This window comes from Dromiciops gliroides, chromosome 1, assembly GCF_019393635.1.
Source record: "Dromiciops gliroides isolate mDroGli1 chromosome 1, mDroGli1.pri, whole genome shotgun sequence".
Classification (NCBI taxonomy): Eukaryota; Metazoa; Chordata; class Mammalia; order Microbiotheria; family Microbiotheriidae; genus Dromiciops; species Dromiciops gliroides.
The window spans coordinates 589,372,936-589,387,537 of NC_057861.1; the positions used below are offsets into that span (position 1 = coordinate 589,372,936).

Below are 14,602 nucleotides of genomic sequence, written 5' to 3' on the forward strand. Positions count from 1 at the left end.
TGTTACTTTAGCCAGAGTTCATTTGTCTTTCAAAGTTTTTTTTTTTTAATTAGCAAGCTGTTATTGTATAAATTATTCTTCAGGTTATGTTCACTTCATTCTGTATCACTTTTTATCAATCTCCCAAGATTTCTTTGTATCCATCCATTTTTTTGGTCATTTTTGTGAAACAATCGTATTCTCTTATATTCATGAACTATAATTAGTTCATCAATTCCCTAATTCATGGGCACCCCCTCTTAGTTACTATATATTATTTTTGCCATTACCAGAGAGTAGGAGCTATTTTTGAAAAAAAAAATTGGATTGATTTTTAGATCATTCCTCAGTAGTCCTGATTAGAGGAAAGGAGATTTGATAGATCATCTCTAAAGATATATAAGATAGTTATAGAAAGATCCTAGGACCTCCCCTTGTCAGATTCACCAAATTGCTGTGTTTCAGTTTCACCATACGAAGAAAGATATCTCATTACAGTGTCTACTCTAAGGCCTTCTCTAAAGAGAAGTTAATTAAAGAGTGATGTTAGTGATAGTTAACTAACTTTTGCTTCTTCTTTCCTAGAATTAGAAGTCATCAGATCAGATTCATTTTCATCATTCAGAGAAAAGTATCTCATTACAATGGCTACTCCAAGGCCATTGTAATGAGATACAATCATAGATTTAGACCTGTAAAGGGCCCTGGATTCCATCTAGTCCAGCCCCTTCACTATAAAGATGAGGAAATTGTTGCCCAGAGAAGTTGCCCTGGAGTACCATTTTTACAACCATCAGGCTCTTGATGCACAGCAGTTACTGATTTAAAAACTTAATGGAGGTGGGGAGGGGAAGGTAAGGTAAGCTTGAAGAGAAAAGGGCAACTGGGGAATCGTGGGATTCTTTATCCCAACTCGAAATTCTTGCTACCATATCATGCTGTCTCTCATTGTCAGAAGTAAGAACTATGTTATAGTTAGTGTATTTTTTCTTGCCCTCTGCATGGGAATCCCCTTCATCCCCTCTTCCAAACCCACCACAGATGTTACCTTCCTTGAAGGTTAGCTTTCATTTGCCCTCATTTTAAAATACCACTGCTTACTAACATCGAGGGCATTTTACCTGTTGGACTGAGCATCCCTCATCCCAATAGAACTGAATCTAATTTCCTAGTGGAATAACACCAAGGCCTTCAGCACCAGTGGTTTCATAGTAGTAACCAAAGGTTGGGTTTATGGTCAGATTAGTTTGCATTTTAGAACTTTGTTCTCTTGTCTCTTCAAAATTCCTTAAAAATCATCCAAAGGACACCTGTGTTTTTCAAGTTAATGTAAGTTAGGTTTAAAAGTTGAGTTAAAGGTAGGTTTAAACCCAGAGAGAAATGGGAGTAAAGTGTTGGCTCATCGTTGAATATCAGATGGCTTGTTCTGATGCCTTATCCTCTTTTGGCCTTATATTCTTAGACCTATGAGAGTCTGTAGTTTGAAGCACTGGGTTTTGTAATCAGAAAACCCAGCATCGAATCCTGACTTTGCCACTTACTGGTTGACCCTTGGGCAAGCCGTGTTATCTCTTTGGGTCTCATTTCCCTCACCTGTAATGTTTTAACTACCTCTTTTACAAGGTTGTTTTTTAGAAAAGGGCTTTATACATCTTATAATGCTATAAAAATATCAGCCTTTAGCACAGGATCATTGATCTTGTCCAGTCCTATAATTTTTTGGAGGAGGAAACTGAGACACAGAAAAGCTAAGTGATTTGCCCAAAGTCATAAGGTAGTGAACCTCAGAGGAGGAAATTGAACCTAGGTCATCTGACTCCAAACCCAACATTTTATCATATATACCAGTAGTGTCAAAGTCAAATAGTAACATTAGCAACTAAACAGTGCATAAGGATCCCTGTGGGCTGCAATTGATGTAAAAAAAAAAAACCCAAATAGTAACATTATCTATGTTCAATTGCATTTTTGTTTCTTATGTTAAATATTTCCTAATTACGTTTTAATCTGGTTGAGCTGCACTGAGGAGTGATTCTGGGGTGGACAGTATATTTAACACCTCTGCTCTATACCACACTTTTTCATAATTGTTCTTGGGACAAATGGGCCTGCTTAAAAGAGATTCTTGACTTGATGCCTTAAATGGGACATTGTGCTAGATTTCTAGGTGTTTTAAAAGTTCTTCCATTATTGTTTAAAGTGCCTAAATACACCTTGTCAGGAACTAGTTTTCAGGGCCTGGAGGTACTTAACTGTGGTTGCATTTGACAACAGGGGTGCTGGACATTTCTTTTTTCAGATGCTTGGGTTCATTCCATGATGCTCAGTAATTGTTGACCTTGGACTCATTAAGTGAAAAATGCTGTTTTGGGGTGGTAAAACATTCATTTTTTTCTTCATTCTCATAATAGTGGCTCAATAGGATCCCTAGACTCAGATTCCAATTCCCCATGATTCTGAAACTCACAGCTCTGTCATTTTTGCTTTTCCAGCAGGCTAGTGATGAAGCACTGGGGACCTTACTGCCTTCTTGCCATGTCTTGTTATTCATTTGTCTACTTTATGTGACTTGAAAGCATCATTTTGATATGAAAGGACAGTTGAATAATTTCCTGAGCCTCACAAGGTAAAGCTAAAAGGAAACTAAGTTAGTCTTGAGAACAACATGTCCAGCTGGGACACAACACTGGACTTGGCTCATGGACTAAGTTGTGATAAGTGAGACACTTAAACAATCTATTCATTCTCTGGTGGTCTTGAACTGCTTGTTTTGTTTGAAAAGGATCTCAGATGTCAGACTACTCAAACAACAAAGACAAGTGTTTGGTTTCAGTCTGCAGAAATCAAGGAGGACAAAGGAGGTCTGAATTCACATGTCATCAGCACTTCTAATCTCCAGGTTCGTCTATTGCAATGGCCAGCAGATTCTTTAACAGGAGTGTTTCCTGTGGCAATGAACCCTACCTAGAACAGACTGTGTCAGGACTAATTTTTTCTTGGGGAATAAATTAAAAAAAGAAAGACAGTGGAAGAAAAGAAAGACCAAAGGTGGTGAATGGAAAGAAGAAAAAATGAGCAAAGCAAAAATCCATTATAAAGAAAGCTGGAGTCTAATTCCAATTCTGACACTGATTAGCTATACAGTTTTCAACAAATCACCTTAACAGATCTATCTTTATTATTCTGTCTGGGAAAGAAGGAAAGGTACATAAAAAGGAATTGTAAATGCCACCAATAGTGGCTCTGGAGTCTAGGCAATGATAACACTCATAACCTAGCCCGGGTGTCTTTGGGAATGTTAACTTTTCATAGTGCTAGGATGTGAATTCAAATCTTGTCTCTGATGCTTACAAACTTCCCTGTTAAGGCGAGGCCTCAATTTCCTTATCCATAAAATGAGTGGGTTTGGACTAGATCAGGGAATTCTAAACCCTTCGTGTGTGTCATGGATCCTTTTACTGTCCTGTGAAGCTTATGGTACCCTTCTTAGACTGTTTTAAAATTTATTAAATAAGATAAGATTATATAAGATTACAAAGGGAACCAATTATATTGAAATGGTTTTCAATTTTTTTTTTTGGTGAGGCAATTGGGGGTTAAGTGACTTGTCCAAGGTCCCACAGCTAGTAAGTGTCAAGTGCCCAAGGCTAGATTTGAACTCAGGTCCTCCTGATTCCAGAGCTGGTGCTCTATCCACTGTGCCATTTAGTGGTCCCTCTATTTTTTTTTAATCACAAACTCACACACTGCAAGTTAAAAACCCCTGGGCATGATGGCCTCTAAGGTACTGTTTTGTTCCAGATTTGTGTTTCTTTGAAACTCTAATGTGTGTGACATTGGGTAAGTAATTAAATATCTCTGGGCCTCAGTTTCCACAAATGTAAAATGAGGGGATTGGATAAGATGATCTCTGAGGATCCTTGTAACTCTAAATGTATAATACTATTGATATTAAATAAATCTTGCAGCAGGAAGGCTATGAGCCAAATCAGAAAAAAAACACAACAGTGTCCCTTGAAGGAAACCAGCCAACCATAAAATGGACTTTGCTAGGAGTCAGGGCCAGGGATGTGAATTATACTATGAGGTACCTTGTTCAAGAGATGTGTTCAGGCATAAAGGTGCTTATCTCTCCCCATTCCTGAGCATGGTTGATTTAAAAGAGTGAGCAGAGACAAGCCATTCTGCTGACTTCCTCAGCAATGGCACTGAGAAGTCAAAAAATGTCAGTTTGCATCTAATCGAACAATTCCTGTTGGTCAGGATGGGAACCCCAGAAGATGATGGCAGTTATATAGGTTAGATAGAAAAACTTGTTCAGTTTGCAGACAAGATTGCTTCTAAGCTTCCTCAATGTATTTTCAGATTTTACCTTCAAGGGCTTCTATCTTCTATTCCTTTGCCTCTCTCTCATTTAAACAAGTTCTAAAATAATGCCAAGATGGACCAACAACTCAGGTTTCCTTCCCCTCTCACTTGCTGAAACTAGTTACTGAGTGAAAATGAAATTAGCTCAGTATTAGCAGGTGGAAACTTTAAGAATCAATAATTTTAGCATTGAAAGGGACTTAAGTGACCTTTTAGATTAACCTGTAATCTGACAAAGAATGCTTTATACAATGTATTTGAGGAGTAGTCATTTTGTTTTGGTTTGAAAATATACAGAGAGGAGGAATGCAGTACTTTGCAAGGTAGCTCATTAGCCTTTTGGATAACCCCAAGAATATTTTTCTGACCTGCCTCAGGTAGCTGATGGAACAGTGGAAAGAACAATTGGGTTTGGAATTAGGAAGACAAATTCAAATCCAGCCTCAGACATTTATTAGCTATATGAACCTGGGAAAGTCACTTAAATTCTATTTGATTCAGTTTCCTTTCTTTCTTGCAGGGTTGTTGTGAGAATCAAATGAAATTATATTTGTGAAATAAATTTGCACAGTGCCTGGGACATGGTGGATACTATAGTTTCTCTCTTATCTCAAGGTCAAATTTATCTCTTTGTAATTTCTCCATATTGCTCCTAGATCTGCTCTATTGATCAAAGCAAAATAAGTCTGATACTTCTTCCACATGGCATCCCTTAACATATTTGAAGACCCCTACTATACCTCTGCTTTATCTACACACACACATACACACATACACACACACACACACCCAATAAATATCTATATACTGAGTGGTGTATAAACATACATGCATACAAGCTTGCACTATGTATTCTCCATCTCTACACACAACACACACACACACACACACACACATATATATTAAGCCAAAGTTTAACATGTTATTATTGTGGAAAATGTGGAGACATGAGCTAGTAAATCGTAGAATTAGGTGGATTTGGAAGTGATTAAATGGGTATTCAGGAAGTAGATTAAGACTTAGGTGCATAGATTTGAGAGGTACATGTCGAGATGTGATTATTAAAACCAATGTTGGATATGTAGAGAGAAAAAGAAGAGGGCCAAGTATAGAGACCTGGGAGACAGCCATACCTAGAGGGAATGAACAAGACAAAGAACAATTTATAGAGACTTAAAAGCAGTCAGACTGGTAGGAGGAGAATCAGTTGAGAACAACATCATGGAACCCAAAAGATGAGAGAATATCCAAGAAGGGTTGATTGATTGTGTCAGACACTGCAAAGACATTAAAGAAGATGAGAACTGGGGAGAGGATATTGGATTTAGAAATTAAGAAGTTACTATTGACCTTTTCAAGAACTGTTTTAGTAGAATAGTGTGGTCCAAAGTCATTTTTCAGAAATATAAAGGAAATGGGGCAGAGAATGTAGACTATCTTTACTTGTATTTCAGAGTGAAGAGAAATAGGACAATAGCTTGAGAGAATTGTGGGATAAAAGATAGGGTGTTTTTATTTTTTAAAGAATATAAAGCTATGTGCTTTTTTTTTTTTTTGGTGAGGTGGTTGGGGTTAAGTGACTTGCCCAGGGTCTCACAGCTAGTAAGTGTTAAGTGTCTGAGGCTGGATTTGAACTCAGGTCCTCCTGAATCCAGGGCCAATACTCTATCCACTGCATCACCTAGCTGCCCTGATATGTGCATTTTGGTAGGAATCAGCAGAGGAGCCAGTAGATGGATTGGAGAGAGAAATGATTGATGGAGAAAGCTTCTAGAAGAGACTAAGAGGATGGAATCAGGGGTGCAAATGGAAGAGTTAGCTTTGTCAGTGGGAAAGTTCATCTCATCCTCTGAGACTGGAGCAAAGAAAGGTTAGGTAAAGATGTATAGAGGTTTTGAGGTATGGAGAAGATAAGAGAGCTGGCCTCAATCTTCTTTGTAAAAAAGGACGCAAAATCATATGCTGAGGAAAATGAGAGTGAGAGTGGTATTAGTAGCTTGAAGAAAGAAAAGAAGATCTAGAATAACCACTGAGAGAATTTAGATAAGTAGGCAATGATAAGTTAATAAAAGAATTGTCATGTGACAAGGAAGGCGGTTGAGGTTATGTGATATAAATATGTAGAGAATTCAATCCTTGTGATCTTGTGACCTCTCTTGAGCTGTTAGATGAAGTTGAGTAAATGGTTGGTCATTGTCCCAGGGTTGAAGATTAGCTCAGTGTGAATAGTGAAAGGACAAATAGGAAGAAACTCAAAAGTGGAGAACACAGTCTTATTGAATTCATTGCAAGGTCAAGAAAGAGGCTTTGGAACTGGAGAAAACATGGAGGGACAGATGGTTGAGAGGAGCATGAAAAATAGGGTTAGTAGGCATGAATTATAGAAAGAGATGGTCTGATAGGAGGTTGTAATTAGAGAAGGGGAATTCAGAATTCCAGATCATGGAGGAAAACAGTTTTAAATGACAGTTCCAAGCTATCACCAACCTCTCAGTAAACAAGTTGAATGGAGAGGAGAGGCAGAATGGAGAGGTCATGGAACTGAAGATGTTAATGAACTTGGAGGCCAATATATTCAGGTCAGCAAGGTGAATATTGAAGTTGCCTGGAATGAAGGTAAGGTTTGTGAGGAGAGATAGACTCTGAGCCAGCTACAGAAATCATTGAGCAAATAAGGAAGGATACAAATCTTGCCTGGATGATATATATATAGTTCAATAGAGTAAACTTTAAAGATGAAAGGTTGCTAAGTTATGGTGATCATAGAGAACAAGAGTGCAGTAAACAAATCAATATGATTACTTATTGAAAAAGCATGTCAGTTTCCTGTCCTAAATATCATCTTGCCATGTCTGTGACTTCTGAGACCAAAACTCTCTTCCCCAACCACTACTTCCCCAATCTATATTATCTCCCATCTAATAGAATGTAAGTTCCTTGAAGGAAGGGTTCACCTCTCATTTTATTTTTGTATTCCTGGCGTTGAGCATGGTGCATGAAATATAGCAAGCATTGCTTATTTTATTTTTTCTTTTATTCATACAGTATGTTGACTTTTCCTTTGGGCCCTATGTATCTACAGTGAAAGAGAGTCTGGTAAAAAAAAAAGCAGGGCATTTGGATGGCCAAACTGAGTACAGGCCGACTTGGGATAGAACTAAGCAAGAGTACTGGTAAAGGGGTTTTCCCTTAGGTAGCTCATAATTTAGAACCATAAGGATTATGGAAACAGGAGGTAGGGATTAATTTGTTAGCTATAAGATAAGTAACAAATCCTTAGAAATGTGTACAAATAGCTCCCAATTTCTAATTAGAATATTGATATGAAGGTGTCTGTGACTTTGGTAACTTTCAGGTGGAGAGCCCTAGGTGATTGAAGCAGAGTAGGAGAGAGCTAAGGCTTAGGATAGAAGGGAAGATGCTAGAGTTTGGGAGGCTTTTGGATATCTACAGTTCCAGGGGAGCCCCCTCAATGCATTGCAGTAGGCAAGGGTAGGCTAAAGCTGAGCAAAGACATGGAGATAGAGGAGCTGGTGCAGGAAGGGATAGCCTGACTATAACAGGATTTGAAGTGGGGGTGCTATGTGAAATTGGGTTGGAAAAGGGGCAGCTAGGTGGTGCAGTGGATAAAGAACTGGCCTTGGATTCAGGAGGAACTGAGTTCAAATCCAGCCTCAGACACTTGACACTGTGTGACCTTGGGCAAGTCACTTAACCCTCATTGCCCCCAAAAAACAAAACAAAAAACAAAAAAGAAATTGGGTTGGAAAAGCAAGATGGGACTTGATGAGACCAAAGAGTTTAGAATCTTTTAGATATATAATTTCTTCCTTCTTTCCTTCCTTCCTTTTTTCTTTCTTTCTTTCTTTTTCTTTTTTTCCACAGGGCAATGAGGGTTAAGTGACTTACCCAGGGTCACACAGTGTCAAGTGTCAAGTGTCTGAGGCCAGATATGAACTCAGGTCCTTCTGAATCCAGGGCCAGTGCTTTATCCCCTGTGCCACCTAGCTGCCCCTAGATCCACCATTTTTTATCAACAAGACTAAGGAAAGATCATTAAACCATAATGGATAACTAGGTAATTTCTCTCTCTCTCTCTCTCTCTCTCTCTCTCTCTCTCTCTCTCTCTCTCTCTCTCTCTCTCTCTCTCTCTCTCTCTCTCTCTCTCTCTCATTTACTTGTGTATCTACACTGGTGCTTTTCTAAGACCCATGAGGCTAATTAGATGGTCTTTGAGAGTGGAGCTATTACTGCTTGTGGGCTAAAGTAGGTAACCTGTGCATGGGGAGGCAGACTTTCTTGGGGTGTATTTGGGATGCCACAGGACACTGTGTACCTTCAGTATCTGTGAAATCAAGAACATAACTAGTAAGTATTGTCTTTGCTCACTGATTTCGAGAGAAGAAATTGCCTGGCTCAACTGTAGCCTAAAAATCTTATAATAAAGTCCCTGCTGACCTAAGGTGCCTGTTTGGATGAATTGAACATGCAAGGCTTTTTGTTTTTCCAGGATAAGAAATAATTCAGGCATATAATAGAAGTTCTGATAAATTGGAATCTCTGGCTTTGGTTGATAGTTGTTTTCTTGATGTGGCTCTTTCTGATAGATTTGACCTTGATGGGATGGATAAGGTGTCCATGAATTTTTTAATATCCACCCTGATCTCCCCAAACAAGCCCATTTTAGTCTCCTAGTTATTCCATAGGAAGTTAGTGTTAAGCAATTTTACAGGAGGGTGCTACGTGTTATTTATAAGTTATACATAACATATAGGGATACTGTCAAAGACTAGGGAGCCTTGGATGTAGGGAGAGGGCTTAGGGGATGAAGTAAAAAGCAAACAAACAAACTAACAAAAATCAGACACTGAGAGACCTAAAGGTTGAGAAGACTATAAGCATCCAGAGGTGAAATACTGAGAGTAATCGAGTGTAGGAGATAGAGGAGATCCAAGAATCCAGGGAAGAAACTGCAGTAAAACTAGTTATTATTCCTATTACTTTTCTTGGAGTGTATGTGTGGCAAGTGGGAGGATTTTTCCACTTGGAGCTTTTAAACACAGAACTCTCTGTGTTGTGATGGGAGAGTCCCCATGGTGCTATTCTAACAGTTGGTGATTATTGTACTATACCTGGTCAGTGGTAGAAAGGGCATTTGGTTCTGGTTGGGTTTCACTTAATAATGATCAGTGGAAATATTTTTTCATAGATTGTGTTTCTGTTATGTTTTTAAAATAACTTTTTTTAAATGGTAGATGGTGGTAAAGAATCGCCAGTGTTCTGGTAAGAAGGAAAAAAAAATGTAGCTTAGGGCATTGAACAAATTCTGAGTCTTTTTGAAACTTTATACTTTTGTCTTTACCAGTAGAACTAGATAAATGAGGTTACATTTTTTTTTTATCGGGTGGGGGTGTGTATGTAAATTTCCAATTTCATCTGTGTAGGGAATTTTCAGTGATACAACTCTCTCCCCTGATAACACTTTAATACATTCTCTGCAACTTTAGAGAATTGCCTGGGGGGTTTAACAAAAAGGTTAAATGACTTGATCAGGGTCATACAGCCAATATGATGCTGATGTAGTGATCTCAGCCTTTCTGGGGAGGTCTTTCCCTAACCTTGAATTGCTCTGAGATTACTTTTTGTTTACTCTGTACATATGTGCACAGTTGTTTGGATGTTGTCTCTCACATGTGAATAAGAACTACTTGAAGGCAGTGGCTGTGGTTTCACCTTATGTAATTTCCCCTAGTGCTTAGCGCAGTGCCTGTTTAATAAATTCTTGTTAATCAACTGAATTCTGACATGGAGGCCACAGTTTCTTCTCAGCTTTTTAATTATTTGCTTTATTTTTTCCTCTCTCTTTTTTCTTTCTTTTTTTGCAGGGCAATGAAGGTTAAGTGACTTACCCAGGGTCACACAGCTAGTGTCTGTGTCAAGTGTCTGAGGTGGGATTTGAACTCAGGTCCTCCCAAATCCAGGGCCAGTGCTTTATCTACTGTGCCAGCTAGCTACCCCATTTTTTCCCCGCTCAAAAAATAATTGAAATGGATATTCCAAAGACCATAACTTACTAATGTTTGATTTTCTGTGCCCCTTTCAAGCTGACTGTGTAAGTTTTGTGATCTTATTCTTACTTGTGCCAATCCCTGGGTGTAGATATGAGAAGAATATTCTCTTGTTCATTTCAAATAACCCTTTTCTTCAGGAAAGGGCCTGCACTGCATTAAACATGGTTCCACAATAATGCTTCCTTGTTGGCAGTCCCTCTTTCAAACCCCAAGAGGACTTTCTTTGAAGGTGTGGTGGAAAGGAATCTGAAAGATTACTTATTGGCAGGTCTGGCATAACTCACTCAAGGCCCAATCTCTTGGGAGATGAAGTCTGGTTGGATTTTTGAGGACCAGCCTCAGGCAATTAATTTTCTTTTTTAATATTTATGATAATGGAGAAGGAACAGGGTTTTTTTTTTTGCATCTGTTTGTTATTATTTAAACTCTATTTTAGGATTCTCCCAAGTCTGAGGGTAATTATGTGGGAGAGAACATGAAGATAGGCATGAGGATATCAAAGAGCCAATCCTAATGTGTCAGATTTGCCTAGACTGAGTGGAAAAGAAGTAGTTGACATTGTAGATAGATGTTAGACTTGGATTCAGGAAGATCTACATTCAAATCTTGCCTCAAACACTATCTTTATGTCCTGTTGGGATAATTATAGCATGTGCCTCACAGGTTTGTTGTATCAACTGAGACAATGGATGCACAATGCTTTAAAAGCTTTAAAGCACTATAGACATTTATGTTGCCTATTATTAGGCTAGGCCTGTTGTTCTCATTGACTTTTCCTCAGCTGAATAATTAAGATGGGAATAAGCATCTAATAAAACCCTGGACAATCTTTTGTTTATGGCTCTTATTTTCTCCTTTCATTTTTCTTTCTCCCTCTTCTCATCTTTTATCATCTCTTATCCCCTAGCTTTTAGCTCTTCCTGTCTTTGTGTTCCTCCTCTCTTCTCTCCCACTTAAGATCATGGAATGTTGAATTGTGATTTTAAGGGACCATGTAATCCAATCTCTTCCTTTTATAAAGGAGGTAAATGAAGCCCAGAGAAAGGAAATAGATGTGCTTATCAAGGTCACACAGCTAGTAGGAGAAAAAGTGTCAGAACTGAGGAATAGTTAAATAGATTGTGGTATGTAAAAGTTGTAGAATACTACTGTGCCATAAAAACCACACAAATATACACACAGAATGTGAAGAATTCAGAGAAGTATGGAAAAACCTATATTAACTGATTCAAAAGGAAGTAAGAACAAGGAAAACAATACAACAACGAAAAGAGAAAGAACTCTCCACCCCCCTCCACCCCTCAAAATAACTGAATACCGTGCCATTATTATGAAAAATCTTGTTCCTGAAGAAGACAAAAGAAATATTTTCCTCCCTTCTTTGCAGAGGTTACAGATTGTGGATCTGAAACATAGCATATACTATTAGATTTGGTTGATGTATTGGTTAGCTTTGCTAAGCTGTTTTCCTTCTCCCCTCTTTTCTTTTTTTCTTTTTTTTTTCATTGTTGCTAGAAGAGATGACTTTCTAAGCAGGGGAGTGTGAAGGAGATGAAATGAAAGAAATTAAGGTGACATACAAACAAAAGCTATGCAAAGGGTTTCTTTTTCTTTCCTTTTCTTTCTTTCCTTTCTTTTTTTTTTTTTTTAGTTTAAAGAAGAGGACCAAAATGTGATCTCAGGTCTTGTCCTTCCTAATCTCAGGTCTACCAGTAACAAATACAAGTCACTTGTGGTTAGAATTCAGGGCTCAAGAGATGATGGGGAGGGGCAGCTAGGACTCAGGAGGACCTGAGTTCAAATATGATCTCAGACACTTGACACTTACTAGCTGTGTGACCCTGGAAGAGTCACTCAACCCTCATTGCCAATCCCCCCAAATAAAATAGATTATGGCCTCCCAGCCCACCTTGAGCTTCTGGAGAATTAGGAATTCAAGGAATTGCTTAAAGAGAGGAGGTGGGTGAGTAAGGATTTAGAGACTGAAGAAGCCAACATTTCAGCACATAATGGTTGGAAGTAGGAGATGTGATTGCATGAAGTAGGCACTTTCTTATTCTGAGGGCTTTCTTGGCAGTTGGTCTCAGCTCTCCCAGCCTGGCTGCTGCTGACAAATGGCTGGGTTTGAATTCTATCTCATGCCTACATTTGATCTCCTATCTCTTCCTCTCCCTGCCATCTATGTCTATTTTATCAGGGATGAGTCAAGATCATTTCCCCCCTTATATTTATTTACATTCGCACAATCCTGCCAGTTGGACTTTGCTATACACCCTTCTGTGACCCTTTTCTGCATGTAGCCAGTGATCCATAAAAAACATAATGAATAAATGACAGGATGAATGAAATATTTCCATTGTGATGACTTGAGAGTCTTTATCATCTTAGTGTCTGGTTCAGTGAAATAAAATTTTTGACACATTCTTTTGGGGGAATTTTGAAGCTGCTTCTCTGTTCTTGGGAACAGATAAGGAATCATGGAGCTACCAAATTTAGAGACCAAAGGGACATTAGAGATCATCAAATCAACCCCCCTTATTTTATCCATTAGAAAATCATGAAGAAAAGAGAAGAAATAACTTGTTGAAATCATTCAGACATTGGTATCAGAAAAGGAGGACTCTGGTTTTCCAAATCTCAGTTCAATGCTCAATAGGCATAAGCTTCCTGAAAATGAGGGGTGTATTATTTTTGTTTTTATATCTTTATCATTTAAGCATAGTGCCTGATGCATAGTCAGCACTTATCAAATGCTTGTGGAATTAAATTGCATTTCTCTTTAAAGCTTCTTGCCTTTTTATCATCATCATCAGTGAGTACCTGTAGAAACTATGAACATTAGAATGCTAGAATCTAGTTACGGGTTATTTGGGTGATCTAGCAACATTCACTCATTCATCCACTGGATAAGCACTTCTTGTATATTGTACAAGGTGCTGGAGGTGGTACAAAGTTTACTGAGTTTAGTTTAGACCCTTCCCCATATAAGAGCTTACAGTTTCTCAATCAACATGTGGTATGTGTCATGGACCCTTCTGGGCATTGAGAATTTGAAGACAACAAGGAAATAGCCCCTGCTTTCAAGGTAAGACACAAATGTAGACAACTGTAATTTATAAACACATACACACAAGATATAGCCAGCATTTATGAAGTGTTTTTTGGTTTGCAAAATTTGTTATCTCATCCAATTCTCATAGTAACCCTTGAGGTTTGTGCTATTATTCCTGTTTTACAGATGACTAAACTGAGGCTGGGAAATTAAAGTGGCTTGCCCACTGTGACACAGCTACTAAGCACATGAAGCAGGATTTGAAATTAGGTCTTCCTGACTCCAAGCTGAATACTCTATCCAGTTTGTCAACTATCTGGGTATATCATTTCATAAATTTACATTGATGAGGTAGAAGGCAAAATACTATTCAAGATCTGAGGGGAAAGGTTATTACTTTTTTTTTTTTTTAGTAAGGCAATTGGGGTTAAGTGACTTGCCCAGGGTCACACAGCTAGTAAGTGTTAAGTGTCTGAGGCCGGATTTGAACGCAGGTCCTCCTGAATCTAGGGCTGGTGCTCTATCCACTGCACCACCTACCTGCCCCAGGAAAGGTTATTACTGATGTAGAAACTAAGAGGACTTCATAGAGGAGGTGGCTTTTGGGCTAAACTTTAAAGAAGATGAATTCCACAGAAGTGTGGTAAAATGTTATAGGCATAGCAAACAGTATGAGCAAAGTCCTGGAGGTAGGAGAGAGCAGGGTTTGTTTGGGGCAGAGAGTAATTCAGTTTCAATATGTATAGTATATTAAAAGGGACTTGTACCAGATAAGGCAGGACAAGTAGGGTGGTGCCAGAATGTTGATGGGAATTAATCCAGGTTGATTTTCTTGCTGGATAGAAGTACTGAAGATTTTTGAACTGAGGAAGACCATAAAGAGACTGAAGTATAACACAAACATTTGTGGCAGTAACATGAAGGATGCTCTGCAGTGGCAAGAAGATTGAGTCAAGAGGCAGCTGGTACTGAGGGCCCGTGTCAGAGTGGTCATAGTAGGAGTTAAGAGGGAGGGATGAATTTCTAAACCACTTCCCATACTACCTGGTACATTGTTGAAAGAGTGATGGTGGTGCTTCCAGATATAACGTCCAACTCTTTGCTACCTATATGACTTTAGGCAAGTCACTTA

At 38.6% G+C, this 14,602-nt stretch overlaps 1 protein-coding gene across 3 annotated transcripts in view; it reads left to right on the forward strand.

The window, feature by feature from the left end:
* GRIN2A (glutamate ionotropic receptor NMDA type subunit 2A) overlaps positions 1-14,602 on the forward strand; it is a 518,589-nt gene that overhangs the window by 226,898 nt on the left and 277,089 nt on the right. The window lies entirely within an intron of this gene.